The sequence below is a fragment of the Rhyacophila brunnea genome, unplaced genomic scaffold (genome assembly GCF_057557595.1).
Source record: "Rhyacophila brunnea isolate RB1 unplaced genomic scaffold, BYU_Rbru_1.0 scaffold_20, whole genome shotgun sequence".
NCBI lineage: Eukaryota > Metazoa > Arthropoda > Insecta > Trichoptera > Rhyacophilidae > Rhyacophila > Rhyacophila brunnea.
Genome location: NW_028232860.1, coordinates 18,766,835 through 18,782,037, shown reverse-complemented (window position 1 = coordinate 18,782,037; position 15,203 = coordinate 18,766,835). Strand labels below are relative to the sequence as shown.

Below are 15,203 nucleotides of genomic sequence, written 5' to 3'. Positions count from 1 at the left end.
TCATACTTTATTGAAAATCAATGGTTTTTAACAGCCGCGTTATTCCACAGCCTCAGAGACCGAACTACGGGCTAAAAGAAAAAAATCACTTGCTTCCCGTCAAGTGTTTACGGATTATCTTCAAGTAGAATTCGATGTAAATAAATGAATATACCGCACTAAGCAGGAGGTAGGAGTTTCATATTAGTATTCTGGTCGCGTCGCCCGTGTCGGCCGGCCGAGGTGGACATTATCACATTTCTGAAAACCTAAACGATGCTCCGCGGGCCGTGGGTGGCAACTTAATGACATATTTTACATATTCTTCTTTCAATCATCACATCATCATAGCGATGGGATTATACAATGAGACGAGAGTTTACAACAGAAAAACATTCCACGCGCGTGTGCTTCTGTTCACGAAGACATTAAATGGCCGCGAGGTATTTCCGATATTATTGGTACATAATGTATTTTATTATTGGTATGTAAGTACGATGATGAAGATTGAAGCTTAGAAAGAATTTGTGTTGTTAATATAGAAAAGTAATTACATATTATTACTTTTATTATTCGGATTTGCGCACTATGCGGTGTGCATTAAGCATTTGGTTGGACTGAAGGAATCTTATAAGGGTCGTATGCATTAATTTAAAATTTTGAAATTGTAAATGTGTCTGAAAGTGTGCGAACGGTACCATATAAATTTAATAATTATAAATGAATAATTATTATGAACTTTAAATAATTTATCAGTTATTTTATCACATTTATTTTATAATTCTACTGTACGAAAGGATAGAGTATTTCCAGTAAACATTTCCATTTGGTGGCAATGCATACAGTTATATTATGACTAACTTCACTTCAATCACTTCTATGACTTCTATTATGAGATATCAAAACGGAATAGGAATAAATGAATGAATGAAATGAATAAACAGCATGACTAGAAACTGTTTTTAAAGTTCGCAAATGTTTTACAGAGTCTACAAAATGAACAAGGGCCTCGAGTAAACGTTTGTTGTAATGAATGCATTATTAAAATGACACTTGAAAGTGACATATAAACCAGCCATTTTGAATGACGTGTGACGTCAGATTGCTTACGTCACAAAAAGTGCTATATGCTATATGGTGGAAAATCGGTTAAATAGCTTATAAAGAATTTCGGAATCTCATACATATGGCCCTTATACGTTATTTCTGTGGTGACCGCAGAACAGATTATTACGATAGAAGTGTAAAAGCCATCGCCATGGACCAAGGTTTTGAATCCAAGTAAAAAAAGCGCGTCGACTGTCCCCGAATATTGATAGCACGTTACATTAATATGACAATTAGTATGATAATAATAGTCTTTAACACGCGTTTAAGTTTATTCCCAGTAGAGTAAGTCAGTTCACATTAATTTTGTGTTTCCTGGTTATGACATTTAAAATAATTTAGCAACCCCATGAAGCATTGCTTAGTTGCCATTCTATTTTTTTTACATACGCAATGGTGGCTATTTTTATGTTCATTGTGATTATTTAATCCGTGTTTCAGTGCAGCGGTTATAAACGATTTTACAAAAATTTTAAATGATTTTTCAACTCAATAACAATACCGAATTGTAGTTTTATTGGCAGCTTATCTAATCATCTTACGTATTGTATTTTTATCCGGCCTGAAAATTGACAAATACATGTCATAGAAGCAGGGCTCGAAATGGACCGGAATGCAACGGAGCGCTGAGAGTTTCTTATTGTTATTAAATGTTGTGGAATAAATACTACATACTACCAAAAGTTGGTAAGTATCGAAATCATGTTCTGGAGTAATTGCCATTTGAAGTTTGACATGCCCTCTAAAATCAGGCATAATGATAATTTTTTTGTGCTTTATCTGCATGTTATATAGTCATACAAATTTATATATAGACACAGAATCTGTTGTTAACTCTAAATACCTTAATTATCGATTTACCAAGTTTCGGCAGAGACCCCATGAATAATGATTTTTAAAAATGAATGATTTATGGATCAAAAAGCCGGTATTGAAGATACGTAATATCTTGGAAAGACTTCCAGGTTGATCTGAAAATCATGCGTAGAATACAATAGATAAAAGAGTAATTGAATATATAATAATACATCTAGAATGATGATTAAATTTGTTAGCCACAAATATTTTATAGTCTAACAAAACCTTTTTAAATATGCCCATTATCTCGTTGAGGTAATGTGAAATGAAATAAATTGATATTTGAGACGTTGGTTGTTATTTTTTTTTTTTGAAACAAATCAATCTCGATGTTATTTATTACATCATGAGCGATTGGTGTTAGGCGATTGCTTCTCCTAGCCGGATCACGTACTTATTTATCTACCTGTCTCTAAGAGGTACCTATTACTAGCGCACTTACCTGTCTAAAGGGGGTACCTATTACTTAGGTACTTGCCTGTAGTCGCGTCTGACTTCATCGAACCGTGAAATTGCATAAACGTCGAAATTGCTGAGACACAGGTCCGCACTTGAGTTTAAATAACGCCGTGTAAATAAAAGGGAAATTAAATTATAATCCTACAATGAAAAATAAATGAGCTACACTACGTTACAAATTAACATTAGCCATTACAGTATTTAGTTTAATCAACTAACTCGGGTATTCCATAATTATTGTGTAACTAAATGTTATGTATTGTATAGAGCCACTAAGCTGGATTCTTTTTCTTTATGGCAATTATTAGTTGAATATGGCTAAACGTATATTTAAATAATATATATGTATAAATTTTAACACCTCCAGTCGGATGAAATAGCCACCCTTATATGAAATAGTTTAAAACTATGTATATTAGAAAGTATCATTAGAAAGCAAAGTTTTGTAAAAACGATTCAAAGATCATACAGTAAAACACAGATTCTCGACAGAAATAATAAATTAATTTCTGTCAATTATTTATTTTAGTGTTTAACATGTATGGTTGTATTTAGTATTGTAAAAAAGTTTAAATTAATACTATAGGTAACCATGTAATTTCTTATTCATTTTTATACAAATATTTTACGAGAAACATATGTTAGACATTAGCTTAGCTTGTAGGTCTATGCTTTGGAAAAAAAGATAATGTGAATTTGCCAGACCCGTGATTCGAATCCAAGACCACTCGTCCATCGCGGTAATCTTCGGCTTAGTGTCGTTAATATAATTATAGATACTTAATATAATAAACTATGTGTTCCATAAAGTGAAAAAAAATCAAAGCTTTACCAACCATTCGATTTTATATACCTAAGCTTTATTAAATTTACTAGTAAAAGGTATTCACAATCTTGTGAATGAGAAAATAACTGTAACTGTACAACGATTTATCTCTATATCTCTATATATATAAAAATCTCGTGTCACGATGTTTGTGGTCGAACTCCTCCGAAATGGCTCGACCGATTTTTATGAATTTTTTTATGTATATTTGTTAGGTATGAGAATAGGTCAACAAGTATATTTCATACCGCTAGGTGATTAGGGTATCTCTATCCAGAAAAAATTTCTTTTATTTTTTTGAAAAATTTTTTTTTGTATTTTTTTTCTTATTTGGCATAAAAAAATACCTATAACCTCAAATTTTCACTTTCCTACCCCCATCCTCCCATTTTTTAATCGCGATTTTATTATTTTTGTATGAACAAATTTAGCAACAGAAATAGTTCACAATACTGCGGGAAATGGTCAACAATTCCATTCTACGTTCAAAATCAAAGGCCAAGTATACACAAAGTAGGCTCATTGCTGCCAATGCCAAAGGAACCACGTATTTTTTTACAAATTTACTTCATGGGCGGTGAGGACATCAATCGTGTGGATGCACGTTGCGGCTACAATAACCTCAATTCGCCTAATGCCAGGCGCATCGTCGGCAAACTGGAATTGAATGAGCACAATGAATTATTGAATTCTTCAAAGCACACATGCACGAATTGCAAAGTGAAAATCACGCTATTGTCATCAATCCTGATAAAACACTAGCTGGAGAGAACGTGCGTCAATTCAATGCGCCTGTTGTTGACGACATTGCTGGAATCATGGTTGGCGACCGCACATCGACGCGAGAAATCGTGATTTGAAGAAGAAACAATAATCTGGAGTTCATCGCTGACACACACCGTTCATAGGACGCTCTCCAATATCCGCTAATTTTCTGGAAGGGACAAGACGGATATTGCATAAACATTAAACAACGAGATCCTATCACAAGTAATTCATTCATTATGAACATCATTACTCATTTTAATTGAGAAAATGAATGGTTGTGTGTTTTTTTGTTTTTATCGGCGGTCATCGTCTACAGCGCTCCATTCCTCTTTCTGTCATAGATCCCATCCTCATACACTAACGTTAGATTCGTTATTTTTTATTTACCAACCAAAATATTCACTAGAAATAATTTATATGGCAGAACAACGTTTGCCGGGTCAGCTAGTAATAATATATGAATCTTCCAATTTACAGATAAGTATTCTAGGTTTCCTTAATTCTACGAAGTCGCCCAATTTTCCAGTTATATTATTCCGGCCCTGGTCAAGACCTACAGTAGATTGAAGTTCTTTAATTCTTAACGCGGTAAATTGGTACAAAATGGTGACTAAGTGGTTTAGGAAGATGCCTACTATACATTTTTTTTTATTATCATTCAACTTTTTCTATTATATAATAATATAACATTATAACTACTTTATATTGTACGTGTTTCGACCATGAGATTTAAATAGAGTATTTAATAAGTTATGTTGATTACTGTATTATTGGAATATGTAGGTGTTTTTTTTATTAATTAAATCTGTAGACATAATATTTTTTCTTATTCGTCTTCTTCGTCGAGATGTTTTGATTCGGTCGTTGGCTATCCTTACCTACGTCGGTTTCCAAGGCCGTCTATAGTCAGAATTATATTGATCGATGGTAGTGCTAATTATTATTATTATCTTCGAATGCAATGCTGTCACCTGTTTACAGTAAACGAAGATTTTTTCAATTGTACATTTCTTTTATATTAATTAACGTATTGCAATTTTTTTCAAAGGATGGAATCATTATCTAGAACTAATTTACTATATTGGAATCACAGTTTAAACTATAATTTGTTTTATATCTGTCGCAATTCAGTAACACACTATGCTTATTTTGGTAGTGAATAATATTACACTCTTAATTTGATCGCCCTTCTGGATCAACCTCTTGCTTGTCTTTTCTGGCATATTGTGGCTTCACCAATTAGGTACAAAAGTTTTTCCAAGTTCGCTCTTAGGGCTATGGTCAAAAAAACTGGACAGTATGACCGTAGGGGAGTCAAATCAAAAGTTCAGCTTGCTGGAAAATACCCCATTTGTCCTCTTGGCCATACACGAGGTTCTCAGCATTCACCTCCAGCAGAATATTGATACAGAATGATTTCCAAGTTAATGCATATACAAGACGCATTTTAGTCAGATATAACAAGCTTTTGCTTTGGCAAATCGGTTGCAGTTTAATATCATTTTCAAGGAACGAAATAAACAAATTTGCCGTCCACATACTTATAGTTCAACAAAAAAAATATTCAACGAATAATTCACAATATTTTAAAATGTAATATTCTTGATTGACTATATGGCTAAATTAGTATAGCACAATCTGATAGATGCGGGTTCAACTCTTGCCCGGAAAAATATGTTTTCAAGACGTTTTCAAACACCTAGGATTGTTTCTGAAGGAATAATTTATTTCCATCATCCTACAATCTACAACTACTTCCTTGACTTGCTTTTTAAATATTTGAATACGAAATACGAAATGAACCTGTTCCCATAAAAGCATTATTAAAAATCAATAAATTAACATGTCTTATTTTTCAGGTTGTAACCCTTTTATGTGTGTGTACACTCCCACATATCGAAAGCATTTATTATTATGTACAAATGTATTTTAAATCAATGCGTAATGACACGGAAGTTAATTGCTATTTATGATTAATGTATGGCGCATATTTATGAATCGGGGAAACACTCACATAACGTGTGGTATAACAACTCGATGTAGGTCCTAATTTATTTCACTACTCCACTACGGTATATCCTCCCCCAATCCAAGATGCTGATCTCTCGTTCATCATGGGCCGCATCACCCAACCAACGCAGATTGAGTCTCCTAAAATTCCTCTGACTAGACAGCTTCGCAATAATCTGAGTACGTAATAATAGTTACAGCTTGTTATTTAACTTTAGCTGGCAGTACTTTAGTGTTCATCAATTGCCATACATTAAAAAAAAAAACAATGTTCAATCAAAGGAACGTGCGTTACATATTATTGACTGTATAGTAAATGATCTTATGAGTAATTTGATTTCGATAATGCCACGACTCAATGCTACCGAATTAGCCGATGTAATGCAATCCGCAATCATCGTTTTGAATATCGAAATTGCGAAGATAATATTCATTATAATTGCAACACTTTAAATAACTCAAATTATTTATGGACCATAAATCAGAGGTGAATTTTATTACGGTTATTAGTATTACATAGTTACTTTTCCATTAGCAGCCATCTTGTAACAAAGAGATTTATTTGTCGATGAGAATGTTTAATAGGTTATCTTTTCTCATACAAAGAAGGACTTTATTATAATTCAGTTCTTTAAGAGGAATTGCTCCATATTACATAACATATTTATTACAATTTGGTACTGAACATAATATTAACTAAAAATCGGATTGTGACCATATCGAAGAATGATTCGGTATTAATTAACTAAAAATGATTTCAAGTTAAACACATTTTAATTGTTTGGTTTTATTGAAGTTAACCAAGCCACACCCGGTCTTAAAGAGACATCTCATAGGACCCTACGTTTGGATGTGAACCAAGTAAAGCATCGGTAATTTTAATGACCGGAAATTTCTCAGGAGCAGTTACCTAAAACTTAAGTCACCATGCACTCAAGTGTGCTTTGACTGAATTTACATGACTTTAAGTTAACAGTGCTGATGAGAGAGAGGAGCACATAAAGGTAAAATTTAAAAAATATGGTAAATAATAAAAGATAATAATTTAATAGATTTTTTTTATAAATATCCATAATTTAAAAAAAAAATGAAAGTATTTTTGCATTTACCCAAAGATCATTGAATTGTTAAAATGTAAGGTTAAAGTGAATTATTATCTAATAATTGGTAAGTATGCAAGCATGAACTATATTGAAAATTCCTTATATATGCTGCAACGTTTGCTGATTTCCAGATTAAATTGATTTATTATTATGGCTTGGCCTCAAGTTGACCATTCTTCAGAAATAGTAGTTCATTCTGAAGTAAAGTGGTTTAAAATTTATTTGATTTTTGAGCTATGTATATGTATCTACTTTCTTTGTAAACACTTCAAACATAAAAAAACGCCTTTTTGGTAGCACATAATCAACGCGATCTTGCGGTGAAAATAGAAAGCATTTTGACGTAATTACAATGTTATTTTGTCCGCCATTTGCAAATGTCAAAAATGCTGATGGTTTTCATCGGTTCCGGTGCTGTTTCGTTTAATATGAGGTCAGCGATAATTATTGTCGGTGCAAGACTTTGTTAGGTTGATGCCACACCTGAGACACCTGTGGAGACTTCGCCTACATTTTGATATATTGGAAGCAAGGTGTTCGGAAACTAGAAAACTTCCTTGTAATCGATTAGATACTATTTCAGTAATACGCAAACAGATTAATGGTGCACGATAATAATAAGTATCATTTATTGTAAATAATGATTTTAAACTAAATACACGAAGATCGCGTATTTTATTTCTCTATCACTAATTCATTAAAATTGGTTTAAAGAGCCACTTTCACTAATAGAAAATACACACTATCATTGCAGTCCTAGATTTGACCAAAGGCTAATGCACTAATCCAATGCTGATCTTCGGTTTAACATACGTTATAACCACAGAGAAAGTTTCTTTTCAGCAATAAGAGTCACCAAACAAGGAATCCTGCTGTATATATAGCATGACATTTACAGCCAGATTGACGAGTTTTTTTTTCTGTGAAACTGCCAGCTCAACTTAACTTTTTATGTTCACAATAAAAAAAATAAACACAAAATTATCATAGAGCACTTGTGAAAGAAATTATTTTTAATTTTTATTAATATTATCTGAAGCGGCCACCATCTTGGATTCAAGACAATATCAGACAGGTCATCTGTCACGATTTCAAGCAAAACACACGGTAGGTAAACTATGATTTTAGTAAGTAATGTATTTCAGGTAGCCATTCAATTTCGTCATTCAAAATACCACGGGATAATAATATATGAAATTTCGGAAATCATATTATTTAGATCCTTTGGAACTTTATTGGATGGAAGTGCAAGACTATTATAAAAAAAATATTGCAATAAAAGGGTCAGTATCTCTCGCACACCGTGTACCTGTAAACTGTAGTCTGTTCATACAATTTTTTGCAAGTAACGCCTGTCCGGATTCGAAAGGGCGATCCCAGACAAATTTGTTACTGACGGAGAACGAAAGTGTATTGTAACAACTTTGCTGGACGTCCACCTGGAGGTCTTCACCTCATGCCATGACAGCGTTTTGAAACAATTGTAACTGACAGAAAAATGATAAAAAACATAAACAATTTCTAAATTTCTTATTACGTAAAAATTCTAGTGTAACAGTTTCGTAAGTCCAATGTTATTATACTTATATTGATAGAATAGCATTTTTTTCATTGGCTTTATACTCCGGTGTAGATATTGGTCGCCTGACGAAGAGGTTTCGTAACATTTTTTTTTAAGAGAAATGGATGTTGGCCACTTACTCAACCAATTGCATCCATGCGCCGGGTTCAAACGCATTGAAAAAACAACACGAAAATTTTATCAGACACGGGATTCAAACTCCTTTATTCATAATGCCATTTATCTTATTCTTATGTATATTGCGGAGATTATTTATTAAAATATATGGCTATGTAATGTATTTCAATGTGGTATACTGATTGATGATATAATTAAGTAAATGAAAATTCACGTGAAGAATTTTGTTTTAATTATTTTTAGCGTGTTTCCTGATTAATAAAAATGGATTTTTATCAAATATGGCAAAGGGTCGCATGTAACTTGGCTAGGTAGGTACCACAAACATAATATTATGATGCCGAGTACCGACAACTCAATAATAATTGAAGTGGATTTATTTAAAAATACAAAAAACTCCAAAAATACACGGAATGCCCATTTTACGGAACACTGCTGTAGAACATCATACTTCAACCAAACATCCTGGCCAGGGAGCCCGCTTCAGAATGTGGGAGCTATGATAATAGTAATAACATTTCTTTTATTTATAATATTAAAGACAATAGGCAATGATTTTCAGGCTGTTCGTCATCACCACACTAATAATTATCACAGTTTTAGAGCCACTGATTAATTTCAACCTTTCGCTTTTCAAGGAGCGTCCACGGCCAGTGGACAAACAAAAAAACACTTGTAGATATTATTAATATAATTTATTACTCGATCGATGTGAGTTAATGTTTTGTTAATTAGAACAATTTATCGGTTGAAGGTTAAGTGTGTAAAAAACTACAATAATTATTGTTATTTTGCTTTCGTTTGCTAACACTTGACTACATGTTACGGTAAAATTAATTCTAATGCACATATATAATTATTTCGTTCAAAATCATAACAATTAAAAATATTATTTAATATTCAGTAAGTAACTATAATGAATGATGATGATAATGCTCCAAATTATCAGTGCAACGACGACGGTCAACACAACACTTTTTCAATGAATGTAAAACCCAAAATATAGTCACAATCAGGACTCGAAATGGACCAATGCTTACCGGTTCGTGAAATCTTCTAGATCTAGACTATCGCTCTGTCCCGTGAAAAAGTTATAAACTGCGCTCCGTTTCATGAATTATTAAGAAAAAAATAATATCATTAAATTTAGATTCTTCAAGGTGTGATATATTAAATATAATGAAAGTGAATGTGATAAAATAACACATAATTTATAAGTACAATGCGGTGACATCTCATGCGGCTACTGACACACACATGATTTTCCGCCCCTGTGGGGGGCGCTCCCATAAGGAGTAGTGCTCCCCAGCCGCTCGGTCTGACCCTGGTAGTCAATGTGCCACCGGTGTAATGATTACGACCCTCGACAAAGCCGAACAAAAACAGACGATATGACACATAGGTATAAGTCTCGCAGTTTGCTCTGGCAGGTCCCACGACTTCTCAGGGTGAACTGCGGATGTATAAGTCGGTCACGGACCATGTATATATAAGGTAAAGTGTTATAGGATTAAATTTGAATTAGATATATATTGGATAAAGGGGTTAATTAAATTAGATTAGATGTAATATAAGATTTGATTTGTTATTATAATAGGTATTGTAAATTGTAAATTAATATGTAATGCAAGGGTTAACGAGGTAATAAAGGGGGACTTATGGATGGGCGTTAGTAGTATATAGTAGTTAAAATAATTAAGATAATTAAGGAATTAATGTAATTTAAGTAATATTAATATTAATCATATTATGTACATCGATATCGCTATATGTTTGGTTGATAGTCTGACATCCGTCAACCTTATATAAATGTGTAGCATATGGCGGTATCGGTGATCAGTGTGGATTTGTAAGAAATACAACCACCCCTAACGGATAAAAAGGCAAGATTATTAAATACAAAGGCAGTCTGTTTTGTCACTTGTGGGATCCGGGAGTCGCTTCTGCGACGGCTTGTATCCCCGGGACCCTCACGATCTCGTCTGCATAACTAATTAGAAATAATTAAGTTAACGTTAAATAATTAGTTAATAATAATCAAGTTAATTTTAAAATAATTAAATAATAATATTCGAATTAATTTTTAATTAATCAGTAATAAATGTGGTTATTTTTGTGACTTCGGATATTAGTTGACTCTTGTTTATTGAGACTTCGAACTGTGAACTTTGAATATTAATTGATTTGACTTTTCTTGTTTCTTACTAATTGTGGTGTATGGATAATAACAATAAATCGAGTTTCTTTTAATTATTATAAACTTTGGGACTTTCGATACCAATGTGAATGATACCTTTGGACTATAATCCTTGATGAAGGAATGCCATAAGGCCAAGCATATTCTAATAGCAATAAAATACGAGTTCTGAAGATTTCATCTGGTGTTTAATTGACTTTGTGCCCCGTGACTTCTTGGTTACTCCACGTCCATGAGGTTCCTGCCTGTTCCTCCACATTAATGAACCTCCACTTCCAAGTGCCTGAGCTAGTCAGGTAGTCGGAGGCCTTCACTACCATATAAATCATGAACCGCTTATGGGCAGCAGATATTAGAAGAAACGAGATTAATACAATATTCATCAATACAGTGTTTAATAACGATTTTTTTTGCTTCCGGTACTAACATCCTTCAACAGCACAATTTTGAGTAGATTTGTATGTCTTTTTTTTTAAACCATTGACCGTCAAAAGTATGTATACAACAAATAAATCTAACACACTTTAATGTTTTCATAGAAATATCGAGCGGGCCGGTTCGTAAAATTTTCCATTACGAGTACTGCACTCGCAATAGTAAGCGATGAAGCCGTCCATTCATACATTCATAAAAGATAGTGATATACAAGAATTGGTCCAGTAAGCGTTGTGGATGGTTTGATGACGTTGTACACATGCGCAATGTGCATTCGATTGCCGCAGGTTCAACGTACTCGTACATTAGCACTAACTAAAATTATATGAGATCAGAGATCCCTTTGACTGCCAAAGTGACAGATAATAAATTATAATAATACAAGTCTCAGTCGTTCTTGATCTACTGCCTGGCGAAGGCATCTCCTTGCTTTCGGACCTCAGTATTGTTACGTACTTACGCTAGGCACGATTATCTCAGTAATCGAACGGAATCTCTATCGCCATTTAGTTTATATAATATTATAATATCTTTGGTATCACTGGATGACATGATTAGTTCTTACATATGGATTTCTTATCGAGAACTTGTAGTTTTTCGTTATTTTAATTTCGTATTATGTACAACTACTAAGCTTAGTTTTCGTTATGGATACATATTTGATTAATAAAAACAGAACGGTTTTTATAATTTTATTGCTTATTGTTTCATGTCTTTCTTAATATCACATGATAGTTTGTCTTTATTAGTTTAATAATTGTATGTTTACTGTGGACAAACGCATTATGCTAGGAACGATTATTAAATTGAGAGATTTTGATATCGACTACTCATTATAATCTAAATAATAATATAATATTACGATAAGTTCAGTTAAAATCAGTTTATGTCAACTGTTTTTGTGAAGAGTACTTAATTATCAACTGATAGAGTTAGTTGTATTTTATGCTAATGTGTTACTATAAAATCTAGTCAGTTATAAATAGTACGTTCCAGATAGTATTTAATAATTTGCTTCGAATTTGGGTGTATGTACGATAATATACCAAATTAGATCAGGTCAGTTTCAGATTTGTATGCAAGAATAAGTCTGCATTCACAAAGTTTAAAATACAGTGTCCAAAACACTATTCACAGATTTTTCATTATAAAGGTTACTTTGTAAAGGTTATGCATACACAATTCTGACACTATTCGTATAGTTGCAGAATAAAAACTACTATTTTGTTTAATAAACAATGACATGATTTATTGTGTTTAATATAATTAGATACACTTGCACACAAACAATAAAACACAATGAATGTTGCATTGTTAGTATGCGTATGGTATGCTAAAATACGTCTGAATATGGTATCATGTATAAAAAAAATATATTTATTTTAAAAGCAAAAGGCAAAAAAGTTAAGGTTATGCTGTATAACGCATGAGTGATATTTGTAACTGTAATGCACCTATCAATAATAATATAACCTTCTATGTATATTTCTTTGAATACAATTTCAATTAACTAGCTTTTGTACCTAGCTTAGCTTGGGGATTTTCAATCATGTTGTGTTTGTGTATTTTTATTTTTCCCATAGTATTTTACATCTCAGGAAATAAAAACTAGTATTGAAATTGCAAGGAGTGCCTTTCTCAAAATGAGACTCCTCTTTAGCAATCGATTTCTTAACCTAGTTCTGAGGTTGCGTATGGTACGTTGTTATGTTCTGTCAATTATTTTATGATATATAAGTATGGGCGCTTAACCAAAGATGTCACGGAGCGTTGAGATGTGGCTGTATAGACGCATCCTCAAAATTCCTTGGATTGGCCGGGTGACAAATGTTGAAAATCGAATGGAAAGGGACTGAAAATAGTATCAAAACCAGAAAACTCCAGTACCTCGGCCACATTATGAGAGGACAAAGTACGGCATTTCCCAACTTGTCATCAAAGGAAAGATCAACGGTAAGAGTAGCAGAGGATATCGCCGCATTTCGTGGCTTGATTGAAGTTTTACTGAACTGTCCCGGGTAACAGATGACAAAGGTAAGATCCTCCTCTAAGTGATGGCGCGATAAGAAGAAGTATTTTACGAAAAACAAAATAATGAATGTGTTGTTAGTTTTCTTATTTAGAGTGTCATGACTTTACAAGTTTTGATTGTACATTTGCTTAATTAGTTTACATTCTTCTGACCAAAGATAATCCATCTTTCAGTTTTTGACATTGACAATCTTTTTTTGAGATTATTCTCATTAAAAATGTCTGAATTTCCAAATCGTGTCGATCTATAACACTCATACTTGTTATGTATATATTTGAGATTAAGAAAGTTCTGTTATTAACTATTATTCATAAAAACTAGTCAAATGATTATACCAATATTTATTGAATTTTATTTCTTCAATTGTTTAATTTATAATCGCACGAAATTTATTCTTGACCGTTATAAAATTATGTGGTGTTGGTAAAACTACGAGTATGATACGTAGAAAATATTCATATTTCTGAGCTTTTACATTTGCTCAATACAAATTATGTAGATATTGAAAAAATTAAACTAATATTTCGATTGTTAGTTTTATATACTTTATCATTGACGTATATTTCTTAGGTTTAAATGGACAATTTAAGGTTTCAACCTTTTCAAATGAAATACATAATACATTCACCAACGATATTATGTATTATTTTATGATAAAATATTTAAAATATTATTGATAGAACCGATCCACAAATTACCACATAAAAAATGCTGGTGTATTGCTATTATTGAGATAACAAAAATGTTAATAGAGCTTTCATTGAAAGTGAATGAATGATTGATAGTAAAAATGTATCAATTTTTGCATAAACGGTAAATTGATTCCAACGTTTGATAAATAAAAAAACAAATATAATATACAAAAGTTATTATATTCGGAGCAAATCGATTCAAATACATGGAAGGTATAATAAAAAATATATGACAATCAATTGATTTATGCATATCTGGTCTATTCGATAATAATAGCAGTTTTTTAGACCATTTGCGCAAGTGTTTTTTCGGCTATTGTACTGATCTAGGAATCTAACAGATGCACCCCTCCACTAAAACATCCTGCGCCTAATGCTGTAACCGATACATCATTATTTTTTTAGCAATTAACAAAGCCTCTTGTGATATTTATAGGGTTCGCGTGGATTTATGCGGATGGTCTGATTAAAGGGGTGTTTTTTTTATAACGACATTGCGAGTTCATTCACGCGTTTATTTGGGGTAACTTTATGATTTGAAGATTACCGAGCTTAATAATTATGTTGTAAAATAAGGTGGACAGTTTATTTTCTTTAATGATTCAATGGAGAGATTCAGCGCTAAGAAACAGCTTTATGCACATTTAATGGCCGGTATTATCACTGGTCCGATGGCCGAGTGGTAACGTATCCGCTTGTTCAATGTGTATACGTATCCAATTATATAACATAGGTATTTTAAAGATTTTTTTTAAAAGAGTGCGATATAATAGATTCATCTAAAAAACTTGAAGTAAAACTGGGCAGGGTATAAAGGTCGAATAGGATACAATCACACGTTGTACAAACCTAGTCATATAAGGATATTTAAAAGATGGGAAACACCTGGAAAGTATACATAGAGCCTGCTGGATCGACAAAATAGTTAGTTAGTTAAGTTAGTTAAATAGTTAGTTAGTTAGTAAAGCATAATACCGAAATGAATAGTTTCAATTTGCAGAAGACTGCCAGAGTACAGCACTGGACTGATTATAGGCC

The 15,203-nt window shown here is 32.6% G+C and overlaps 1 protein-coding gene across 1 annotated transcript in view; it reads right to left on the bottom strand.

The window, feature by feature from the left end:
* Ser (protein serrate) overlaps nucleotides 1–15,203 on the bottom strand; it is a 477,847-nt gene that overhangs the window by 80,620 nt on the left and 382,024 nt on the right. The gene's annotated exons all lie outside the window — the stretch shown is intronic.